Source organism: Colossoma macropomum, unplaced genomic scaffold (genome assembly GCF_904425465.1).
Source record: "Colossoma macropomum unplaced genomic scaffold, Colossoma_macropomum, whole genome shotgun sequence".
Lineage (NCBI taxonomy): Eukaryota > Metazoa > Chordata > Actinopteri > Characiformes > Serrasalmidae > Colossoma > Colossoma macropomum.
This window is the reverse complement of record NW_023494796.1, coordinates 26425616-26444868: the sequence shown is the minus strand read 5'-3', so window position 1 is coordinate 26444868 and position 19253 is coordinate 26425616. Positions and strand designations below refer to the sequence as shown.

Below are 19253 nucleotides of genomic sequence, written 5' to 3'. Positions count from 1 at the left end.
AGCCCGGACAATTACAGAGAGCCTGTAAACAACAACAACCAGTGTACAGTAGCTGCAGAATCTGCATAGTAACATTTTTAGTTATTTTAGTTCAGTTTTTATATTTTTTTTTATTTTTTATTTTTACTTTATTCTTCCTCCCTAATTTCACTAGCTTAAAACATCTGGAAATAAAACAGAACAGTATAAAAAGACTTTCCAGACTATAAAGAGCTTAATGTAACATAACAGTGTTTTAAGACATTTTGGACTGTTTTTATTGGTCCAGTCATCATGAAATGCTGAAAGAACGTAAAGGAGAGCTGGGCTTTCTGAGCGCTATTAAAAAAAGGGGGAGATTCAAGGTTTTTTTCGACAGTGACAATATTCGGGCACTGTAATTGTGTGAACCTTCAAAACTCAAAAGCAGGCAAGTTATCCTCAAATGCCGATGGGCAATGTACATTCTCAGAGTTAAACTGGAGAGTAAAATTCCCATAATTACCATACAGAACCAAGGCACTAGCAAGTAGGATTTGAAATGAGAAACAGTTAGCTGGCATCGGCAGTCCATCTGCATTTCCGCATCATTTTTAACGTCCCGCTGCAGAGACGGAATCCCATTTTCCAACCAACTGACAGTGAGCAGCCGTTTAGCCCTTAATCTGGAAGCAGCTAAAAAGTAATCAAAGTAATGATTGAATAATTATCTCAAGTGCAATTAATTAAACATGCCAATGAACTCATCTTGAACATCTGTCCTGGTTGCGGCTCTTAATGGCTTGTGAGAATAGCAGGCCGCAAAACGGGGCGACGTGGGCTGCATGCAATCATCTGCACAAATGCCATTGTTTACCAACAATAATTAATACCATGTCATGTATAACTAAGCTCCGTAGGCTGATAATGGCTTCTGCTCGCGTGTTCCAGAGTGAGTGTAAGGCAGCTAAAGGTCAGATTGGCGTTGGGAACGGGCCAGATGCTCTTGTGAGATGGCTTTTAACTTTGTTCTTTTTGTGTGTCATATCTTGGAAGGCTTATTGTGTCGGTACTGGTGGGACACCGCTTTAGAGAGGCATGCTGGGCCTCAGCGTTTAATAAAAGACCCACGAGCACAATTAGGAAGTCATCATTAGTCCCAATCAGGCCCACAAGCCTCCTTCATTTGAAGTCTTTCAACACGCAATGCAAAACTGCATTGTTTACCCTGTCTCTCTTTCTCTCTCTCTCTCTCTCTCTCTCTCTCTCTCTCTCGCTCTCTCTCTCACACACTTTAGAGCCCAGCCGTCGACCATTCAGCCCCTTCCCATTTCACTCTTTAGGCAGACGTGTTTATAAGCTCTGGCAGATAAGAAGCAGCCACAAATATTTATTTACTGCACCCGTTATCACTTCATATTCAGCATTTTCTCTTCTCTTTCCTTCAGAGTTCTGGAATAAAACTCTCTGAACAGTTCTTGTACAATGACAGTGCGGTAGAATAACACCATAATTTGTAATAGCAGTAAAAAGTGTTCTAGAATAACAGTCTTCTAGTCTTCTAATGTTGGCTTTACACAGTGAAATGTTCATATACCTTTACATCCTTTAAACCTACATTAATCTAAATTATACTTGAGTTGCATAATGTAAAGCATCCTGCAACTTGACTGAAACTCTGGAAGTGTTTCAATGTGAAACAACTTTCATGGAGGAGAACAACCGAAAACAATAACACATACACTCAATTCATTGATGTTTAAACGTATCAAAAAGTACCAGTTGCTAATTTGGCTAACCAGTAGAGTAACAGAATGTGTACAGTTGTTTGCAACTTTCATTGTCTTGAATTGCACTATTTACTTGTCAAGTTGCACAGAAATCATGTCACAGACAAATCACAGCATGCAAATAGCTGCAGGTTCCACTGTGAAGTCATCTTAATACGCTATTCTGTAGGAATATTAAGTCAGCATGTGTTCTTGAATAACAAGCTCTATGAATACATAATGTTCTAGAATAAAATTAGCCAGCAATAACATTGCAAATATAGAATAACAGTCCTATATAACCACATGGTGTTCCACAATAAAGCACAGCGAGATTTCTAGAATGACACTATTCTGTGATACCACTGAGAAAGAAAGCTCTACAAAAACAAATAGATGTGTAATAAAAACTAAACAAGTGATATAAAACAATGTCTCTTAAACTGGTCCTCAGGGATCACCAGATGGTCCATACCTTTGCCATTTTCCTATAATTGTGATTGAGGACAAAAATGTCAAGTGCTCTAGAACAAACTGCATAGTAATAACACTAAAGTGGGTCGAATTACAGATTGTTCTGTAAAAACAATAAGTAAACAACCTAGAATAATAAATCGTTCTGTAATAACACTAAGCGAGTGGGCCAGAATTATGGTTTGCTCTGAAAAATACTGAGCAAATGTTCTATAATAACAAAGTTATTTAACAACTCTATGTGAGCGCTCTAGAATAACAGACTGTCAACACTAAACAGATGCACTACAACAACAGATATGTTGTTATTACAGAAGGTTCTGTAATAACAATGAGCGCTTCAGAATAACCAACTGTTCTGTAAAAACAATAATCGAGTGCACTAGAATGATAAATTGTTCTGCAATAACACGAAGCAAATGCTCTAGAATTATAGATTGCTCTATAACAAGCACACAAAGTGTCAGTGATGCAAAGCACCAGTGTGTAGTACTCCATTATTATTTTTTGTTTTGTTTTGTTTCTTTGTTTGTTTTTTACCAGTGGACGTCACCATAACCAGTTGCCTTATGTAGGCTGAGGCAGAATATCCTCCTAAATTCCTAAATTAATTCTCATAATGTAAGATGATATGTATCGCATTAAAAAGAATAAGTTAAAATGGACATTTTCGAATTTCAACACAGAAATACATTTATAGAAATGCATTTATCCAATAATAATAATAATAATATGTTTTTTTAACATTCTCTCCTGAACTGTTAAAGAAAAGAAAATTCTGTCCTGTCTTTGTGCCTGTGGCTTTCATATGATTAGATGAGCTGTGGACAACTCGAAGTCACACACATAGTGTCACAGTCAGAGAAAAATTTGGGCACCACCAACACTGTTGTGTATGATCGACATGTACCACTGTAACTCACACTCGTGCCACTACTAGAGAATGATCCACCACACAAATAATACCTACTCTGTGGTGGTCCTGTGGGGGTCCTGACCATTTAAGAACAGGGTAAATCAGAGAAACAGATGGACTACAGTCTGCTAGTGTAAAACTGCAATATGCATCTACATGGTAAGCAGAGCTGATAAAATGGACAATGAGTGTAGATTAGATAGTTTACATAATGAAGAGGCTGTGTGTACAGACAATACACAGCAGATCATGCAATAACAGGCCGATGTATTTTATTGTCACATCCTCCCCTTCCATCACTTACCAATCAACTAATTAAAAAACATGTACATTGCAGCTAAGTCATTTCAACACATCTTTGAGTATGTGGATGGATGTGGAAAGTTCTATAAATCATACTGATAAAACCTTTAAAGCAGGGTTGGACTGGGAAGTAAATTGAGCCCTTGACTTTTGTCTAGACCAGCCCACGACAACCACAATTTATATGAGTGTAAAAATGAACCTGAGCTTGCTGTTTTGGGCTGTGCCTGCTGGCATTCTGTAGCAGCACTTTACTATGTGATGCTACGTGACGCTACGCGCTGCTGTGCGACACTGCACTGAGTGACACTGTGCTGAGCAAGGCGGCGTGTCCAGTATGTGACAGCCTTTAGTGTACAAGCAGACTGACTGAACTGGCCAACTCACCCCTTCTGCACTTTGGCCCTGCGGTTCCTCGCTCTGATATCCAGACAAATTGTGTACTTTCATTTCTTCATTTTTACAGTCTTTTTAAGTAACCTTCTATTTTTTATCATGCACCTTCCCGGATTACAGATTATTCTGTAATAGCAAATAAATGCTCTAGAAATTCAGATTGCTCTGTTATAATAATACAAAGTGTGTGTTCTAGAATGACAGAACGCTCTGTAATAACGCTGAGCAAGTGTTTTAGAATGACTGACTGTTCTGTAATAACACCAAGATAACACTGAGCAAGTGTTCTAGAATGACTGAGTGTTCTGTAATAACACAAAGATAACACTGAGCAAGTGTTCTAGAATGACTGAGTGTTCTGTAATAACACAAAGATAACACTGAGCAAGTGTTGTAGAATTCCAGATCGTTCTGTAATAATACTGAGTGAGAGTTCTAGGATCACTGATTGTTCTGTAATAACTCCAAGATAACACTAAGCAAGTGTTCAAGAATGACATTGTTCTGTAATAACACCAAGATAACACTGAGCGAGTGTTCTAGATTGACTGAGTGCTCTGTAATAACACCAAACCAGTGTTCTAGAAAAATTGAGTGTTATATAATAACACCAAGTGAGTGTTCTCAAATAACAGAGTGTTCAGAATAATAGTGTGTTCTGTAATAACGTTGAACGGATGCTTTAGAATAACAGACTGCTGTTTAATAACACTAAGCAAGTGTTCTAGAATAGAATGTAGAATGTAGTTAATTTCATGATTAGTTTTGCTCTGTTCCCTTTGGGAATAGTAATACAAATCTTAATCCTCCCTAATTACTTTTTACATTATATTACAAATCCCTTATTAATCAGCCTCAAAACATCTACTCCATTGTTTGCAACACTGCTCCACTAGCTCATTATTATTGTTATTGTCGTTATTGTTATTAGTGTAACACTTCCTATGAATCCTGTATTCATAATGCATTTATAAGGTGGTATATGGCGTATATAACATCACATTACTAGACATAAGCTTGTACAAGCACTTTTAAATAGCTATACTTACATTTATAACACAAAAAGCAAGAGTTTTTGACTTTATAAAATCAGATTCCATAATCCATCATAATGTTGGGTCATAAGAACAGAGTACACACTTATGTTGAGCTTTCACTTCAGTACAGAACTCCTCATTGGCTATTATCAGTGCTCTTCACAAGCTTTAAGTGAAGTGTGATAATTGATAAGAAATCTAACAAGTAATAGAGAACATACAACTAATTTGTGTATTCATATCCCAGCTGTCATTGGGCGGAAGGCCATTTGTATATATTTTATTAAAAAAAAAAACAGTAATAAACAAGCAGTCTTATATATATATATAACATAATATAACATTTTGAGGGATAAGCCTCATGGCATTGAGGGGTCTGTCTCAAACCCTGAGCATCAGATATGTGGATATGATCCATTTGCCAACATTGGAGCTGTTTAAGGCCTAAATCAGCTTAGCAAGTTTAAAGCTATTGGCAGTACTAGCAACATTCCTAAACAAAGCAGCTGTTGTTTACTGTTGTTATCTACTGGCTAGCATAAAGCACCTCTCTGTGCTGCTAACAATTTAGCTTTGGTTGCTAACAGTGCAGTACCTGTAGCCATTTTTATTTTTTTTTTTTATCATTTTTTTTTAAAGAATTTGAAGCAGATCCACCAAAAATCAGCCATTATTCTCTTACTCCACATAGAATCTTCTCCCAAGTCTACCATAGCTGTGGAGAGAGCTTAAAAGATTATGAATCTTTACCTGGATGTATGGCTGCGTCTGCAGAACATATGCCAGAAGCATATTATAGTGTGTTACAGGGCAATACAACATTTATGTTTTCAATGTTCTTATGAACAGATACTATAATGTGTAATGAAACCTGACATCACAAGGTTGTATACTAATTTCATAAGGTGTCATTCAAGCAACTATAACTACGCATAAGCCATTACACAAGCTAATGTCATGCATTATAAGGTATTGTGTAAGCCAAACACCACTTTTAAGTGCATTTATAACGCATTACGAACACAGGATTCACAGGTGTTACCTATTATTATTTTTATTAATATTAATAATAATAATAATAGTATCAGTAGTATCTGTAATGCAGAAAAAAGCAAAGATGCAGGTGCTGGTTATATGAACACTGTGGTAAATGCGAAAGGTTTTAATTCTACCTCTTAGACACAGAGAGGAGTAAAGCCATATTCCACTGTCGGATTGAAGCATGCATAATACATGCACACCACCAATCACACACAGCCTGATTACACGGCAGCTTCTCAACGTGTGGCCAATTCCACCCTTCAGTACTGCGTTAAAAACGACCCCAACACAGACGGGAAAAACACATTCCACTACACTGCAGTCATCCAAATGAAAAGAGTGCCAAGCCATTAAAAAGTGGCCAATCATCAATAGCTCCACAGCCTTTCTGCCATGTAAGACTGCTAAAAGCAATTATTATCTTCAACGAATTGTGGCAGAGAAAGAGAAGAAAGAGAGAAATGAGGGTTCAGACACACACACACACACATACGCAGTCCTTGTGCTGGTAACCTCTCTGCCTTCAGTTTTACCACAGCTGCTCACCTCCAGCAGTAATTGGCCTTTTTTTGCCTTTTGCTAAATAAGCTGTAAAACAGAAACGTGTTCAGAGTCCTAATGGCTGATATGAACTCTGTTCCCCGAAGATCTACAATTACGTGTGCGTGTATGTGTGTATTTCAGTATTACTTTGGAAACCCAAACAAAAATCAGAAAGGCAGGTCTAAGCTAAAGGAGCAACACAACAGTACTGATGTTGTAGAGATTGTATTTAATTTATTTATTTAGTTATTTAGTTAGTTAGTTATATGAAACACTAAAGCCACTTCTTTTTGGTTCCTAAGCTCTGTAGTCATAGTAAATACCACAAATGCCAACTAACAAACACACAGAAACTCTGGAATTACTGGACATAAATAAACCAAACAACATCTTGACAAACATCTGACAGCTCTTCCTCAGCGCAGACATTCTGAACTAAGTGACGTATATTTTTTATGCACTTTTTAACCATGTAATGTTTGGTACACAATATTTAGCAGCACTAGCTGCTTGGCCCAAATATTTGCTTAAAATCATGAAGTTGGTAGTATTTTTGACTATCATACTGTGAAAATGTTAAGTCATAACACTCTTAGTACTGATATTGTATAATGTTATATAAAAACAAGCCTGTGCGTGAACGCATACGTGTGTGTGTGCGTGTAATGGAGAACAGTAGAGGGTTTGAGGTTGCACCAGGCTTTAAAAAGATCACATATATATTGACTGTATGGACTCTGATGTCCTTCTAACGTCAGGCCTGCAATCAATATGCCAGATATGACAGCATCCGAGCTGCTTTAAAATGCTTTTAAGCAATGTACATTAGTTTCACTACATGAAAAAAATCCCTGACTGCTTTTGTTAGCGTAGTATAATACAAACAAAGTGCTTAACATGCAATTTTCCTCATGCACTGTCAACATTTAACATATGCATATGACTGAGTATCTGTCTTAGTTTGGTATAGCACTGTTTGGCCATTTTCCAGCTTTAACACATCTTATTCCACTCAGCAGATAACAGGTAGAAGTATAGTTATCAGCAGCAGCAGAAAAAGCATGCTTTAATTTTGTATGAATTATTTTATACTCGTAGCTGTACGTAGAAGCACAAGGTGGGTGTTTCTAATAAAATGGCAAGTGACTGGGAGCATAAGGTAGGGGTTTCAAATAAAGTGGCCAGTGAGTGGGAGTATAAGGTAGGTATTTCTAATAAACTGACCAGTGGGTGGACAAACAAAGTTGGTGTTTCTAATAAAGTAGTAATTGAGTGGGAGTATAAGGTAGGGGTTTCTAATAAAGTGGCCACTAAGTGCAAGTATAAGGGTAGTGGACTTTATAAACTGCTAACTCTGTATAATTAAGTAAATCTGTGAGAATTTACCCTGCTTATCTTCCCAAATATATCTACTATTGTGCATGTATCTGTATAACAGTATGTCAAGCAGAGTCAGAAACCACATATTCATGTCTACGAGAAACTACTTAACAACCCCACACAGTTTGAGGTAAGTGAGTGATGATTTAACTATGCAGTTTACACCATGCTAAATGGTGGGGAATAAGCTTCCATTACTTGTGAGTCATATTAGACTTGTAGTAGCCCCAGGTCAAAACTTAAAAAGCAAACATCAGACACCAAACATGTCTTGGCTGATCAACTACATTTAAAGTGAAGGGAAAAACTGGGTAAATTTGATTAATAGTATAATTTAAAGAAATAGAAATTAAAGAAATTAACAGTCTACAGCAGTGTTTCCCACCTTTAGTCTAATAGTCCTCCTGCACTAAACAACTTAATGTTTTCCTGGGCCTGAGGCCAATTATTAGTTAATGAACAAGCCCTTATGGACTTTAATAAGAAACTGTAAAAGAGGAAAACACAAAAACTACATTGACAGTAGATGGGAAATATTGTGCTACAGTATTCAGTCACACCATCTAAACCTTCATGACATGTTCCTCATGGCATCCTGGCTTAATTGAATCCCTTAATCCACGTGTTTTAAACATGTAGGCATGTAAAGCCGTCACTATGGTGTTAAAGAGAGCACGCTCTGTTACCAGGACGACCAGCTCATGGTGTTTCGTTTTGTTTTCTTTTTTTCTTCTTAATTCCCTCTCTCCAGTCTGCGGGGAAACAGCAGTTACGACCCGTGTCTCCACTGAAAGCTGCGGAGCACGAAATTAGCTCAAAGTAGCAAAGCTGAGAAAACACACTGCAGTGCCGCGAGGCTACAGGCACGTGGCTTGGAAGCCGTGTTTCCAATCACGCTACACAGCCTCTGTTTTCTCTTTCAGCTGTTCTCGGAGTATGAGCTAACTCTCAAATCAGCGATGGTCAATTCATAAACACATCACCCTCATGAACAACTCTTAAAGGGGAATTCCATTGATTATTCTACATTTCTGCATAATTACATGTTAAGATGTAAAGAAAGTCATTAAGAGCACTGTGATCTGAAATGCTCAGGTCTAGAGATACGTACAGTCAGTGGTGGTGATAGGAACCAGATGTCTGAGGAGTTTAATGACTCTAAAAGCTCCCTCACAGAAACTTATTACTATATATATATATTTATATATATATATTCATATATATATATATATATATATATATATATATATATATATATATATATATATACATATATATATATATATATATATCTATTTTGCCATCATCAACATTACATATAAAAACTAGTAAATTAAATGTCTATATTTGTGTTGAAGACATTGCGACCCCTGGTTCTTATCACCACCACAGTAAAGAAATCTGAGTCAGTATTGACAGGTGTAAGATTATATTTTTGGCATTTTTCTGTTTGTTTTGACATCACAAACTGACAAAAAGACACAAAAATAACTTTCCATCCCATTCAAATGATAAGAAAATATCTCTTCTTATAATTACAAACACAAATCTGGTAAGAACTAAAAAAGTTGAGAATCTGCACTTTCGGCAAGACATGCATTCAATCAGCTTCATCTAAACTTTTGACTGGAACAGTAATTCTCTACAGGAGACATGGACAGAGTCTCTTGTTTCATCAACAACATGCATACATACACAGAAATACACTCATTCATTCATTCATTCATTTATTCATTTTGTTTGCTTGTTTTGTGCAATGTTGTATCCAAGTTCTTCTATGAGTTAAAAGGCAGCTACATCTAACCCAGTTATGTGATTTCTCAATACCAATATGCATGACAGATCTGTAGTGGTAGGACCTGAGGGCAGTCACAGCAACTACTATCCGCAACAAAACAGGCCAATGGAACTCAACCTTTTAACAAACCCTGCAAATTCTGTTATATGTTCAAGAAAATCACTTTTGCAAGCTTGTTTTCTTGAGCTTTGTCTGTAATCAAATATAAGAGTTAGATCGGAGGGCTTGATCCACTGTGACTGTGGTCCTGAAGGGCCTACAGACTCCAGCACAGTTTATATAAGACACACTAAATGGCAGAAAAACAGGCTAAATTGTTTAGGTCTAGAGTCACGTCTACTCTTTTAAACCAGCACTGCTCATTTAGTGACGGTGTAATAATGTGTCAAGTGTTTTGTCTCTGCACAAGGCCATGACTCACTGTTTCTCTCCATCCTCTGATTATTAAAACGCTTATCTCTCCATCTCTCAAGGCAGAGAACTAACTACTGCCATTGTGTTATCTCATAATGGTGTGTCCTCTGGCACAGACCTCCTGCATGCCAAGGACCCTTCAGGAGCTGGCAGATCTGTCGGTATCACACTTACTCATTTAGCCTTACTTGTATTGATTGTGCCATGCTAACATAGAGTCACCTAGTGGTGGGAGAAATAAATAGATACGGTATAATATTGCAATATTATGGGTTTAAGATAATACTGACATGTGTAGGCCCTGGCATCAATATTTCATAATTTATCAATATTTTTAACAAATTAAGCCCATTGTAAGACAAAGGGTGTGTATAAAGGCCACTGATGATGAAATTCAAAATGCATCTCTGTGCATTTTAGCACAGAATATATCTATTCAGTGAAAGCACTGAACGGTCGTATAGTGTAATGGATAACATTCTCGCACTGCACATATGATAACAGTGAGTGTGTTTACATGCACTAAACAAACCAATCATAATCAGATTTCTGCAGTTATCGGATTATTCGAATGGTCATGTAAACAGCACACTCTGATCTAGTAATCTGATTAAGAAATCTCATAAAGAGAGTCGGATTTTAGCTCAATAATCAGATTTCTCAGCACATGTAAACGCTTACTTGGATTTCTTTCAGATTTCTCAGTGTGCTGTCAGTTGATGAAATGAGGGATTTAAATATTCTTTATTTTCTAGATGATGTATGTTCATATTTTCAGGTAGAGTGGCGCAATGTTTAAAAAAGCTGTGGCATGAAGTTTGAGTTTTACGTCACTTCTCCTTCTGTGAGTTTATTAGCTGGTTGCAAAGCAGAAATCTGATTACTGCTTGACTCATGTAGACCTGGAGTTTCCCTATTATCTGATTCCTCAAGTGCATATAATTGCGTTGATAGGATTACTAACAACATCTGATGTTCTGCAGTTATCAGAATATTAAGTGCATGTTAACGCGCTCAGTGTTCAAGCCTTCATTCAGACAGAAATCAAAAACATCTCTGTAACATACAAGAGCCATTAGAATCTTAGCATTGCTTTATACTAATACTGTACGTTGCCCTGATAAAAGTATTTGTTAAATATCTAAGGATGATGCCTGTGTTGAACGCTGCAAAGGAGGCAATCATGTAGATCAAAAAACAATACTTTTTGAATGCTGATTTGCCATAAAAATTTTGTGTTGCTTCAGTAAAAATAAGTGAGATAAGGTTTAAACCTCATTAGGTAGAAGTGAGATAAAGTGTAAATTCTACTAGATAAAACTGAAAGTTTTGTTTTGGGAAGATCATACTGTGGGGCCTGTATTGATTCCCACCCCTAGAGTCTTCTAAATGATATAGAAAAAAAAAAAAATCCCACTCCTAGAGTCTTCTGAATAATATAGAAATATAAAAAACCTTCAAATGTGTTTCATTAGGTTCTATTTTGCACATGCTGAATAAGCTTCAACTAGGTACAAAACTAAAGAAGCAAGTTTTAGATGCCAAACATGTCTTGGCTGATCGACCACACTTCAGGTAAGTGGAAAATTGTCAAACTTATCACTTTAATTCTTTCAGGGGGCATTTAAGAGCTTTAAAGCTGAAGGAAGAATAGGCACAGGTACGAATCTACATGTGACTGGTTATGATGAATAGGAGCGATTGCGATGGTGAAAGCTGAGAGAGGAGAGTGAAAGAGTTGATTAATGAGCCTTGGCTTCTGAATTATGACTAATGCAAACAGTTGAGACGGAGAACAGTCGCTGGCAGAGAGGAGGAAAAAAGAACAGGTAAAAAGAAAGTCAAGGGATCACCTTTGTTGCAACATGTTCCTATACACAAAGAGAGAGACCGTGGAGTGTATGCTTGAAGAAGCTACAAAGTTTTGGGGAAAGAAAGAAAAAAGTGAGCAAAGCTAGAAAGCAAAACTATCTGGCACTGAGGAAAGAAAAGAGATAACAGGTCTATATATTATATTCAAACTTCATGGAATTCTGAAAGGAGGAATTTTTCTAATGTATTGTAGTATAATAATAACAACAACAACAACAACCATATAATAATAATAATAATAATAATAATGTAATCAATTACGTAAAAAAATACACTGTCATATTTAAAAATGCACAAAACTACAGGCAAACACACACACACAGGCCGCCTATCCTCCTGGGTCATGGGGATGCTGGAGCCTGTCCCAGCGCTCACTGAAAACACCCTGTACAGGTCGCCAGTCCATCACATTGCAGACACACAGACATACGCATTCACACACACATTACAGGCAAAATTCAGACTGCTACAAAACCTCCAAAATTTACAGAGGAAGGAAAAACTTACTTTACTATTAATGTAATGGAATCAGACTTTTTCCAAGTCATTTCTTTAGGTCCATTTATCATGAAACCTACATACAATATAAAGAACAACAGGCATTTTCAAATTATGCAAAAAAACTGAAAAATGCAAAAATGAAGGTTTTGTTCTGACAGCAGTGATTTTTTTTAGCTATGAACTGTTTTCCCTGTTTTGGACTTTAGTCCATGTTAATAGGTAACAGTATGCCATACAGTATCAGAAACCACACAGGCAACTCTATTAGAGATCACTTAGCAATGCTAAACAATCTGAGGCGTGTAGTCATTTAGGCATGCAGTTAGCAGTTTCCATTTCTTGATAGCTACACTAGCCTCATAACTCCAGTCCAAAACTCAATAAGAGAATCTGAGACACTGAACATGTCCTGGCTGATCGACCACATTTAGGGTAGGGGAGGGAAATTGTGAAATTTGATTTTAAGCTGGACTTTCACTTCAGGCCAGATTGCTCTATAAACGAGCTGATGTGGGAAGATCAATAAGGTTCTACTCAGCACCTGACGTCTACAATCCACCAATCTGCTTTACTGCTTTACTACAGCTCAACAAATATCTGAGACCAGTCCACCATAACTCTCTCTAACAGCACAACTGTTAATGCATTTGCAGCCTGAGAGAGAGAGAGAGAGAGAAAGAGAGAGAGAGAGAGAGAGAGAGAGAGAACAAAACAAGGACAGAGAGAGAAATGGAAACACAGAGGCAGAGGAGACAGGACAAAGAAAGAGGAGCGAGAAAAGAGTGAGGGGGGGGAAGAAAGAGTAAGATAGGAAAGTAAAAGTGAGAAATAAGTGAAGGTAACAATTTAGAAGAAAGAGAAGAAAAAGACAGAAAAAGTTTGAGAAAGATGGAGATGGGCGAGCGAGAGAAAAAAGACAAAAAGACAAAGAGAGGGAGTGAGAATGAGGAAGATGAGAGAATGAGGGAGAAAGAGAGACAGATGAGACAATTTGTTAATTAATCTCTCTCTCATGAAGAGTGGTTCCACCCAAGGCCATAACAGTAAATCAGCTCAATTAGGATGTCCAGAGGGTGCCAATACACATAGCAACTCTCTCTCTCTCTCTCTTCTCCTACTCCACTCAGTTCAATTCAAAATCTGCTTTACTGACATTAAAAAACATGCATCTGTACTGTCAAAGCCTTGCAACCAGCAACAAACATGCAAAACAATAAAGAACATGTTAAACATGTTATTACACTTGTGTGCTGCTACGTGCCAAAAACACTCATCATTCTTTTCAACAGAGCCATTTTCCAACCTCTCTTTATCCCTTAGATTTAAAGAGGCTGTTTTTGTTACCGTGTCTGATGTATGTAAATGAGCTCTGTTCTGATTGGCTGCCCAGTATTGTGCCTCGTTGAAAAAGCAGTCCAGTCTAAAACACTTCCTATAACATATATATCATAAAAAAAAACAATGACATAAGCTTTTTCAGTACATTCTGAATGCACATTCTCGTTTTCATGTTTGCTGTGCTCCGCCTAACCAGAAAAGGGACTTCCACCAATTTTCAAAATTTCTGCATAAATCAATCGAGATGTAAAGTCATGCAGAGTGGTTTGATGTGAAACACTTCACTGCAGAGATTGATTTCTTTACAGTGGTGGTGATAGGAACCAGGGGTCTTGATGTTCACAACACAAATATAGCCATTTTATTTGCTTTTAATATTGATTTGAATTATGAAAATGATTAAAAATGATTATATATATTTTTAATTTGTTTTACTTGGGGATTATTTTGCCTTACAATACCCTGCATGTATTTCTCCACCATGAATGGCTTTTAAAAATAGGTTTTAATGCTTTTCTTAAAACTACTGTAAAACCATGTCATCACACAGTGTATTAATAACAATTTAATGTAATGACTTTCTGTGAGGGAGTTTTTAAAGGTGGATGTCTGGTTCCTATCACCACCACTGTGAACAGTTCTGATTCTGTAAGTTTCTCTAGAGCAGAGCATTTCACATTAAACTATTCTGAACAAGTCTGAAAAAGTCTGTTTTCACCTCAAGCATTTAATTATGTAGGGATTTTTAAAAAAATGACGAAATAATAAAGGAATTCCCCTTTAACGCCAGCAACCAAAAGATCAGCTTTGTCCTCTTTTACTATATTAGAAATGCTGATGAGATGTTTCTGTGCATATTGAGTGAAATAGTCTCTTGACATGTTTACTTTATGGAAGTGGAAGGATATTATATTCTTCATAAATGCTCCTTGCACTCTTTTCCTACTCGTTCTCTGCATTTTGATAGCTCATATTCAACCCTTGCACCTGTCCCTCCCTCCCTCCTTCTTCCTCTCTTAAATGCTGCATGCGCACTAATCTCTCCATTTTTGTTTCTTTGCACTTCCACCATTTTCTTCCTCTCTGTGCCCTCTTCTTTTAAAGCTGTGCCCTCTCTGCTTCCCAACCTTCATTCAGCTGCAAGTGGAAGCTTTTCAGCAGGGCTTTAGGTTTAGGTGTAGGTAGTTTTATTATCACAGCACCTACAAAAAGCAGCAGGGAGTTGGAAAGCAAGCATGCTAAATCCTGAGTTTGGGGGTGCTGAACCTTTCTAAAGATGGAAACATCACACAGTGCCAGAGCCCTGTGTAAAGGTGTCAGGGCTTAGTGTTTACTAAAGCATTAATAACCACAAGAGGTGGTATGCTACAGTGGTTAAAGTTTCTTTTTCTTTTTTTTCTTTGTTTTCCACACCACAAAGTAACATGATAAAGATCTGTCCAAACTATCCAAAGTATTCGTCTTATGATTACTTTTTCTTTTCACTTTTCAGTTAAATTAAATGAATTAAAACCGCATCTTATTCTGCAGTAATTTCCTTTGCATTCTGTTTATTATGTAAACATTTTAATTCATTGTTTCATGAAACATCATCATTCTCCATCAAACACCAACACTGTCCATCAAAACAACAATATTCTCCATCAAATACTAACATTCTCCACCAATATTCTCCATCAAAACAATGTTCTCCATCAAATACCAACATTCTCCACCAAACAACATTCTCATCAATTCTCCATCAAAACAGCAATCGATCCCCTGAGCCGACAGTACGTGACTGAAGTGCCTTTCAGCAAGGCACCTCACCCCTAACTGCTCCCCGGGCGCTGCGGATAGGGCTGCCCACCACTCCGGGCAAGTATGCTCACCGCCCCCTAGTGTGTGTGTTCACTGGTGTGCATGTGGTGTTTCACTGCACAGATGGGTTAAATGTGGAGGTGAATTTCCCTTTTTGTGGGATTAATAATGGTCTCTTAATCTAATTATCCTTCAACAATTCCAATATTCTCCAAACAAAAACATCACATCTGTCCACCAAACATCATCCTTCTTCAAGAAACACCATCATTATCCAGCCAAACACCATTATTCTCCAACAACATTCACCATCTTTCTATACCAAAGACCAACACTTCACCAAACATCATTGTTCTCGAATAAAACCACCATTTTACACCAAACAACACCATTCTCCAAACAATACCATCACCACCTTAAAATTAAGATAATGCTCAAGCACCATCACGGACGAACACTGTCAACTAACACCATCATCGGTCATAAAATCAGCTTTAGAAACCACAACAAGAGCAAGATTAATATTGGTCAATCAGTTATTTCTGTGTAAGAATTCTAGCTGATTTTTAATAGGTTTTTAAAGGAAACTGAATCTGTAAGTGTTGCCTTCCCTGGGCTTTATGTTCTCCTGAACATCATTATTAAAATGATCACTAACTAAACAAAAAGGTTTGATAATTAGACCCGAGTTGACAACGATCAAAGCCTGTGTTTGCATTTCCCTTATGAGTGGATATATTTTCAAATCTGCTAAAGCTTAATGATGGACATTTAATATAGAATGTCCCAGCTGAAATGACGGCAGCACTGGTAGATATGCAATATGGCGTCTAATAAAATTAATATCCAGTCAAACAGCGCACCTTCATTGCAATATGCATGCTAGCGCTGAATTATAGTTGTCACATTTATTTTGTCAGGTAATATCCATCCCTTTTAGGAACCTTTCATAACGGCAGAGAGAATCTATACCCGAGAATGAAACGACACTATTTTCATACGGCGAATAATTGAAAGTGATTTGGGTTAATATCACTAGTATTGGAAATGCTCAAATCTCTGAAATATTCTCATATCCGCCGGGCTCACGACAGCACTCTCATAAAAACCATGCCACTATCTCGTCTCTCTGAGTCTACGCTAAGACACCACTCCCTCCCCATTTCTTTCTCTTCTTCCTCATTCTCTCGCTCTGTCTCTCTACTCTCCATCGCTCACTCTCTCTTCTTTTCACTCACTTTCTTTCACTCTCCCTATTTCTCTCTGCCTTTTCTCTCTTCTCCTCTTTCTCTCCTTCCTCTCTCCCCGTTTTTTCACCTGCTCTCTTACCCTCTCTACTTTCTCACTCTCTTACCTCTCTGTCTTTTTTTATTTCTATTTTTCTCTTCCTTATCCCTCCATCTCTCGCACCTTCCATTTCACCCTCTCTCATTCTCTTTACCTTTCTCCCTCCTTCTCTTGACTTGTTCTCTCTTGTCTTTTTCACACTCATTCACCTCCTCTATTGCTCTTCCCTTTTCTTTTTCTCACCCTCTTCTTTATATTCACTCTCACCATCTCTCTTCCTTATCTCTCATCTTTATCTCCTCTCATCTCTCATCTTTCTTTGTGCCTTTTTTCAATCTCTCTCTCACTCCCTCTTTTAAATCTTCTGTCTATACCTTTTTCTCACTTTCTCTCCTCACCTCCTCTCTCTTTCACATCTCTCTCCTTTTAGACTCTCTCTCACACTGCCTTTTTCTTCCTACTCTTTCACTGTCTCTTTCTCTTTCCCTATTTATTCTTTCTTTCCATCTCTCCTCCTTTCCTACTTATACTCACTCTCTCTCTCTGTCTCTCTCTCTCTCTCTCTCTCTCTCTCTTTGTCTCTCTCTCTCTCTCTCTCTCTCTCTGACAGTCCGTGGAGAGTTACAGCAGGAGAAAGGCTCATTTTGAACATATGCTATGCATTCTGGGATATGGAGTCCTGGGGTTTAAGGTCAGAGAGTCAAACTCAGCAAAGCGAGAGACAGTAATACACAGAGGGGGAAAAAATGCTTGCATGCTCTCTGTCTTCGACTTTTAATATATAAAAAACACTCTATCTTACCTTCTCCAAAGGTTCATTCTGCAGTTTACATCTCAGGAGAACTGAAAGACCAGAAAAAGAGAAAGTGTCTGTCAGAATGGCCCAGCAGAGCATCTATAATGTATTTATTTTTATCATAGTAAAAAACACAGCCAGGAATATTTTAATCATTTACTATTTTGGCACAAAGGCAGAAAAATCCAGAACATTCTTAAACATGTTTCAGATGTTTACAGGAAAAACTCACTCAGAAGCAGCAGAGATTGGATCCTTGTATGAATATAACACGGTCAATTTAAAATTTATTAGCAGAATTGACGTTGTACCATAAAACAGCATAATTACAGGAAAACAAATTAGACTTCCTCCAAAATAAATAAACAAGATGGTAAATAAATAAATAAAACAAGTATTTAGGGTTTGTTGAGGACATTTTTCCCAGGCTATTTCCTGCCAGCATCAGAAGCATCCGCTGCCTCAAACAGGCCCACGGACTAATATCCCTGCAAATGATTAGGTGCTTATTGAACCAGCAAGGAGAAATGTGCTTTGGGTTGTTTCCACAAAATGAGGCCCTTTTTTAATGCCTGTGGTGAATTGAGGGCAAAGCTGGTAAATTCATCAGCGTTCACACATGCACAACTCTCATGATAGGCTAAGTGATGAAGTGTGCTTTTCTTCAGAGCTGCAGATGAACGAATGGGGAATTAAGCCCAGAACACTGACCCACTGATCACCATCATTCTCCAACAAGCATAAACTTTCTATTTTGAACACCAACAGTCTCAACTAAACACCAGCAATCCTCCAACAATCACAGACATTTGATTATAAACAACCTCATTATCCATCAAACACCTACATTTTCCACCAAACACTGTTATTTTCCAGCAAACACAATCATTCTCCAAAAACAACCACCAGCGTCAATGGACACGATCATGTTGTACTGAACACCAACACTCTCAAGAAACATCACCATTCTCCACAAAACACCATCACTCTCCAACAAACACATTCTCCACCAAACACCATCACTCTCCAACAAACACATTCTCTACCAAACACAGCACTCCCCAACAAACACATTCTCCACCAAACACCGTCACTCTCCAACAAACACATTCTCTACCAAACACAGCACTCCCCAACAAACACATTATCCACCAAACACCATCACTCCCCAACACATTCTCCACCAAACACCATCACTCTCCAACACATTCTCCACCAAACACCATCACTCCCCAACAAACACATTTTCCACCAAACACCATCACTCTCCAACAAACACATTCTCCGCAAAATACCTTCACTCTCCAACAAACACATTATGCACCAAACACCCTCACTCCCCAACAAACACATTATCCACCAAACACCATCACTCTCCAACAAACACATCCTCCACAAAACACCATCACTCTCCAACACATTCTCCACCAAACACCATCACTCTCCAACAAACACATTCTCCGCAAAATACCTTCACTCTCCAACAAACACATTATGCACCAAACACCATCACTCCCCAACAAACACATATCCACCAAACACCCTCACTCCCCAACAAACACATATCCACCAAACACCCTCACTCCCCAACAAACACATTATCCACCAAACACCACCATTCCAATATTGA

The 19253-nt window shown here is 37.8% G+C and overlaps 1 protein-coding gene across 1 annotated transcript in view; it reads right to left on the bottom strand.

Moving 5' to 3' along the window:
• Window positions 1-19253, bottom strand: part of LOC118816675 (receptor-type tyrosine-protein phosphatase delta-like) — a 701473-nt gene that overhangs the window by 395017 nt on the left and 287203 nt on the right. The window contains exon 7 of the mRNA XM_036583195.1: window positions 17630-17670. The gene's annotated coding sequence lies outside the window, so the exon portion shown is untranslated. The remainder of the gene's footprint in view (window positions 1-17629; window positions 17671-19253) is intronic.